Source organism: Dipodomys merriami, unplaced genomic scaffold, assembly GCF_024711535.1.
Source record: "Dipodomys merriami isolate MVZ:Mamm:240054 unplaced genomic scaffold, mDipMer1.0.p SCAF_103, whole genome shotgun sequence".
Classification (NCBI taxonomy): domain Eukaryota; kingdom Metazoa; phylum Chordata; class Mammalia; order Rodentia; family Heteromyidae; genus Dipodomys; species Dipodomys merriami.
In genome coordinates this window covers 1989642-1996199 of record NW_027202305.1, presented here as the reverse complement: position 1 = coordinate 1996199, position 6558 = coordinate 1989642, and the positions used below count along the sequence as shown (strand labels likewise).

Below are 6558 nucleotides of genomic sequence, written 5' to 3'. Positions count from 1 at the left end.
TTCAGCCCTGAGAATACAAAGACAACCCCGGACAATACAAGGACGATGCCCCGTCCCCCGGACGCTGCAGTCCCCGTGTGCAGCCATGTGACAGTCACTTGTCCCACGTCATGGGTGGAGAGGAGGGGGGGGTCTCCGCCTGAGGGCCGGGGGAACACGGCCAGTGAGCGGCTCCTCCTCCCCCAAGGCCACGGCCGCCGCTCTAAGGGCAGAAGTGTGGCGTGGCTCAGGTGGGAGAGTACCAGACTTGAGCAAAAAGCTAAAGGACAGCACCGAGGCCCTGAATTCAAGCCCCAGTTGCTGGCATAAAAACAAATAAACAAAACAGTAAGGAAACAGTGCTACTCTGTTGCTTTGTATTGGCAACTAGTATTTTCCAAAAGTCTAGAATACTCCTATCCAAAGTAAGTTTTCGTGGACAGTCCAGTCTTTCATTTATCTTGTTCTTCTCATGTTGGCTAGTAGCAACTTGCCATATAGAAATTTCTAGAAGTTACTTGCTGTATTCTCTGTCTGTGCTTTCATGCCAATTGTGGATTGGGGCTTTTTTCAACGTACCCAACGCCATGTGCTAAAAATTACAAACGCGTAGAATGACCTCTCATTCTGCCTTTCAAGTTCAGAATGACTTCACAGCTTGTGTCTGGCTGGAAGTCAGAGGACTGAGCTCCCGCCATGAGACCCACAGAGCCGTTCGTCCAATATCATAAAAATTTCATCTCTCTAATAAAAACAGCTTGTTAAATGTGTCATCAGATGTGGCTTAAAAAAGTCTGTGCCTTGTCACCGTTTTCACTCAATACATCTGCGCGTGGCGCAGCTCTCAATTCAAGGCTGAGAGCCGCAGACACCAGGTCCTACCTGGCTGGGCCCGCGGGCCGCCTCCCGTCTCGGGGTGTCCTCCGGCGATCCCCAGCCTCCTGCCCGCGCACAGCGGGGGCACCAGTGCGCGCGCGCACTCTCGAGGTCTCCCTGCTTTTCCTTGGAACACTGTCATGCTGCTCTTCCTGCTGAAAAAAATTCAAGAGTGAGTTCTATCATCCTCGCTCAGTGTTTCATAGAGTCTCTTTGCAAACCAGCAGCTGTATTGCTTTCTCATGCATGTCCAAACACCATTTTTTAAATATAAATTAACTTCTCAGCAAAGCAAGGATTAGGCTACTCTGAATTTAAGTTCTGGTAGAGTCTTTCTTCCCCTTCTCAACTTCTTGGCCATCTTAGTTATCTTTTCAGTGTGGCCACAAGCGCTTTGGACTCTACCCTTCAAATCCAAACCCTTTCCAAAGTAATTTCCAAGAGAACATGCCCTGCCTTTGGCAGGTGACCTTTTAGCTTTTGTGTAAGACTGGAGAGGTCCGCTCTTTGCAGAGCTAAGCCTGGCTTCACCAGAGCCCTTCTTGTGGACGGACAGCATACGGCTGACCAGGCCGCGGGCTGCTGAATGAAAGATGTACTAATCTGCTTCCTGTCCTGCTAGCTAATACAAAGAAAATGCCTGTTTTTTAGCTTGGAATTCTGAAGGGAATTTGAAGATAAATACAAGTACTAATCTTGCTTACACTAAAAAGGCACAGTAGGAGGTTGTAGTGATTCTAGAGGCTATTGACTTGCATTACCTATTTCTAGTTCTCAAACCAAAGAACTGTAATGCTGTTAATTTTTCCACAAGTGCAGCCCCGAACCACCCAGGTTCAGAAAGCTGCTTCCAGACCCTGGGTGCTGGGCCTCATCCCTGGGGTGTACATCCTAGACCTCTGGGCGGGGCGTGAAGTCTAAGAGCGGGAGATGAGCTGGTCAATCATGCCAGTACACGTGTGAAATTCTACAATGCATGTCCAGACAGACAAAGGCTTCAGGGCCCATGCTGATGCTCTGCTCATTTCCTGTGGAGAAGATCAGCCCCCTCCCCTCCCCTGCAGTGCGCCCCTCCCCCCCCACGCATGTACCCGCATTGCCTCTGCAGGTAGAGTGCATGTCCTGCTGGACTTAGATGCGAGGGTTTTGCGCCTGTGTTTTGGGATGCCACTGGGTCTTGGCCTAAGACTTTAGGAATGTTATGTAATCGTGACAAGCTAGTTTTATGGAACGCTTAAGAATATTTCATGGTAGCGATTGTTAATTGAAAATTACAGGTTCCATTAGAATGACATTCTCATTACAACCATGGGAAACAGTGAGGCCTGTGGGCTGAAGATCTGAAGTCTGTGAAACTACAGCTAGTTTCTAGATGCTCTCAAATGTTCCTGAAACGGCAAAGATGAAAGACAGAGCCCGCATGCCACAGCAGCCAGCTGCCACTCATGCCAGTTCCCCTTAAGCCCAGCTTTGTCTTTCTATTGTTTGAATTTTCTGCAGTCAGCCTGGGTTCAGAATTGTTACATGGAACATTCTAGAAAGAAACAATTCCTAAGTGTAGCATCATGTTGTTTGGGGTAGTGGGCTGAAACCTAGGCTCACGTCGGATGTGAATCATTTCTTCACCTACAGCATCCGTGCTGTATGTCAGCTGCCTAACGGCGGCCTCAGCCAGCATCCTGCAGCAGCGAGTGTGTGGGGCCCAAGCTCCCGCCTTCTGGTGCCCCAGCATCCGACACCACAAAACGAAGGACCTCCTTCCACCCAACAAGGTATTTTGAGACACAGAACTTGGATGGCGGTGTATTGTTCTGATGGTTCTGTTTTATTACTGCTGTTAATTTCTTTCTGTATCTGATGCCAACTGGGTAGACACAGCTTGAAAAATATTTAAACAAAACTTGAAGTTTCCATTTGGAAACCACAGAACAACACATCCCCTCCATTTTCTTGGGCTTGACATTAAATGTCAAAATCCTTAACTTGGCCAAATTGTACGTGTGCTTCAAACCAGTAAGTGAAGAAAGCCATGACTTCATGGCACAAGAGTTTGAACTCACTGGTGTATGAGGAGACTGTCCAGACACTTCCCAGGGCAGGCTGGCTTTCTGATTCACTCACGTTTATACATCTTGACCTGAATTGTGGTAACCAAAGCAGGTCTTGACCCTCTATTCAACCCTACATCCAACCCCAGGGAGCCGGTTCAAGCAGAAAACCTTTCTTTGGCCTTCCTCTTATATCAGATTCTAGCACTACTTTTAGTGTACTTAGACCGTGTGAAGGGTCTCAGGGGCAGCACCACGTCTAGACTCCCTGACATGGGAGCGTCTGTGAAAGTCTCTAGGAAGAGGTAGTTAGGTTGGAGTGGCCAGGTGTCATTTTCTAGCCAGCGTTAGGAATTTTGAGTATTTCTCCTGAGGCACTGAAGCGCCGGGCTGGGCAGACGGCGCTGGAGAATGCCCACAGGTGAGTGTCACGGTGACCCAGCCGGCGTGCGCGGCGGGTGAACCGGCCGTGCTGCAAGCCAGCCGGCTCTGGGGAGCGCAAGCCCCAGCTCACCACACCCCCTCGCTCTCCTGGCACCTCTCCTCCCTCCCACGGTCTCTCCACCAGCGCTGAGCTTTCAGCCATCACTCCTGCTCTCGTTCCTCGCTCACTACCACCCCAGCCTTTCTTTCCAGACAGTGATCACCTGGGAGGGATGCGGGGAAGTCACCGAAGTCGGTGTGCACGCCTGAAGTAGTGCGATAGCTATCCCGATACACACGAAGAGTCTGTCCAGCCTCACTCCCCTTACACTGCATCAGGTTCCAGCCGAAAAGCTTTGGAGATTGCCTGGAAATCTCCAGCAGAGAGTAAGCTTCCAGAGAACAGAGACTTTGTTTATCTGCCTTGATGCCACACACTGTAACTCACCCAGCAAAGACACAGGTGGAGGACAAGCCATCGGTCATCCCAGCAAAGTCGGCCTCCAGCAAACAGCCAGGACAAGAAACCTCCAGCGGGGCTCGTTTGCACACCTGTTGGGCTGCATTTTCCTCTCCGCACTTTTCATATCTCTTCTCTCTAGGTTGTCATTAGACATAGAGCCTCATTTCTTCTCGTTTGAACCTATAAAACAGAGCCCTAACGTTGCTGGCTTGTGACATCACTTACCTCCTTACATCTGATCCGTTTCCTTTGTGTAGACAGAACGCCTCTCCCTCATGGAGCATATGACTAAAGCAACATCACCACAGGACTTTGAAATGTAGCGATTTGTCAAGACAAAGCACATTCAAAACACACGCTAGTAGCTCCCATCATTTCCCACAACTTTAACGTTGCTTATCCGAAGCTAGAACTTTCAGGACATCGGGCCCACTATTTAACATTGAGAAATGCATACATTTTTTGCTGTTAAGCTCTTGAAATGCCAGCTTAAAATTTAATCTTGGAGAACATGCCTCCTCCAATATATATATATATATATACACACATATAAATATATACACACACATATACATATATATACACACACATATATATATACATATATATATACAATAAACTGTGTGTATATATATATGTATATATATACACACAGTTTATTGTTTTCCTTTCATTTTGAAAGCAACTTACTTTCTAAACACTCTGGGAATTTTACTGTCGCACATTTCAGTCCCACTACTGCCTTTACCCAGGCAGAGGCAGGGACAGGTCTTTGGTGTAAGAGGCCATGTGGCTAGATGGCTGAATTATATTCTCAGATGATAAGGATTTCAGCTGTAACAGGTTTGCAGGGCAGCAATGACAGATTTCATATTGCCAATGGTCAGTTCCAGACCTCTGTAAGTGTCAGATTTTACCACGTCACAGCTGAGTAGGGAAGGCTGAATTCAGGAATGAGGGTCTGCTAGAGCCAAACATTTAAATATGTAAGGACAGATGAATTCAAAGCCATGAGACAGGAAGGGATAATGTAAGGAAGCCAAGCACTGGACAACTCCTCCACCAACAAGAATTAGCCAGCGAGTGCAACTGCAAAGAAAACAAAAATATGATTTAAGGAAAAGCACCAGCGAGACGCAAAAAAAAAAAAACTATAAAAACAAACCAAACAGGCCACAGAGGTGATGAATGGATTTCAAGGCGAGCGTGTTGCAATGGTGGAGAGTAGATTAAATGAGAACGAGAAAGGAACCACCATAGTTCTCCCAAAGTAGAATTTGGTCCTCTCTCCCCCTCCCCAGGCGGGCCCCCTTGGGGACAGTGTTGGAAGGTGGAACCACTGTGCTCAGCCTGCATTTCCTGGTCCTCAGGTCTGCTCAGGCCCCTGCTCGGGGACTGGACTCTGCCTGTCCAGCCGTCACGTCCTGCCACATCAAGTGTTCGTGGGCTCTCCCAAGCATTCTGCTCTCCTGGTCCTTGCTTGGTCCTCATTCCTGCAGATTTACTGACTATTTTGCCCACACTGACGACTCCCATCTATAAGCTTCTCCTGGCTAGCAATATGTGACTAACTTCATCAAGGAAGGATACAACATGCCTGCTTTATTATGGGAACTGATATACACCGACCTTACATTTCCAGATCTACTTCCATCCGCACCTTGTTACAACACGACACAGACCATGACTAATCCCCGAGGATGAATATGCCTTTTGGCTTTCTTGGTCAAGGTGTTAATGGTGCAAGTTTCTTTTCAGAAGCCTTACCTTTCACATCTTCTCCATTTCTTCTCAGCCCCAAAGAACACGAGACACACAGAGGCGATGCATCCTCGAGCGTCACCCGGGAAACGGCGTCACAACACCCTTCAGGAAATTGGACACCTGTTGCTTCTCGTTCTCTCGTGAAACTTCCTAGAAGATAAAGAAAGAAAGAAGCATCACTGCATGGCACCAGTCCTTGTTTTCACCCACATAAAATGATCCTAGAAATGTAGATATTAACAACATTTTCACTGACAGTGTGCTACGTATAGCACCATCCAATAATTTTCTGCACTTTCCAGGTACAGAATGGTGAGACAATCTTTGTAAATTCTCATTCCAAGCGCGCGTCCTTCACATGATGTATAATTATGCTCATTTCCTAGAGGCAACTGCCACTTATTTCTTAGGCAAGGGGCTTTTCCTTCTATCTATCTATCATCTCCTCATTTCTACCTTGCAACAAGGCAATGTAGCAATCACCCCTATTTATAGCTGGAGAAACTCAGTGCTATTAAGTGATTTAGCAAAAGGGGCCCCACGAGAAACCATCCACAGGTCTCAGGAGCTCACGAATCCATCAGAGCTCAAAGGAAAATTTCTACTGGATGTTTAAGATTAAAAATAACAAAGTCATTCCCCAGGATGAAGGCACTGAGATAATGAACTTCCAGCTCCTCGCATGGAAGAAGACCGTGGGGCTTGGCGTGTGACAGCACATGGCTCAGAGGCAGAGCACTGTGGTTTAGATCGGGCCTACTTTGTAAGGGAATGCCAGGAAAGCCCCTGTGCCTGTTTCCTCATCTACAGAATCCACACACTAACAGCACTTCTATCCTGAGCGTTGTGTGAATTGTGAGGTGCTCACCATATGGGTAACCTTTGGTCAGCTTTCAGGACAGACCTGATTCCTGGTATTTTCTTCAGTGCAACCCCCTTTGTTGTAATTGGCGATGCATATATGGAGAGCGCTGTGGTGGCTCAATGATCTCATTTGTGTTCCAA

The 6558-nt window shown here is 47.5% G+C and overlaps 1 long non-coding RNA gene across 1 annotated transcript; it reads right to left on the bottom strand.

Moving 5' to 3' along the window:
• Positions 1 to 873: 873 nt before the first annotated feature.
• On the bottom strand, positions 874 to 5685 carry LOC138809851 (uncharacterized). Its single transcript, XR_011366959.1, has 3 exons — positions 5557 to 5685; positions 3775 to 3969; positions 874 to 1010 (listed from the first exon to the last, which is right to left on the bottom strand). It is a non-coding gene; the product is annotated as an uncharacterized lncRNA (long non-coding RNA).
• Between the last annotated feature and the right edge of the window lie 873 nt (positions 5686 to 6558).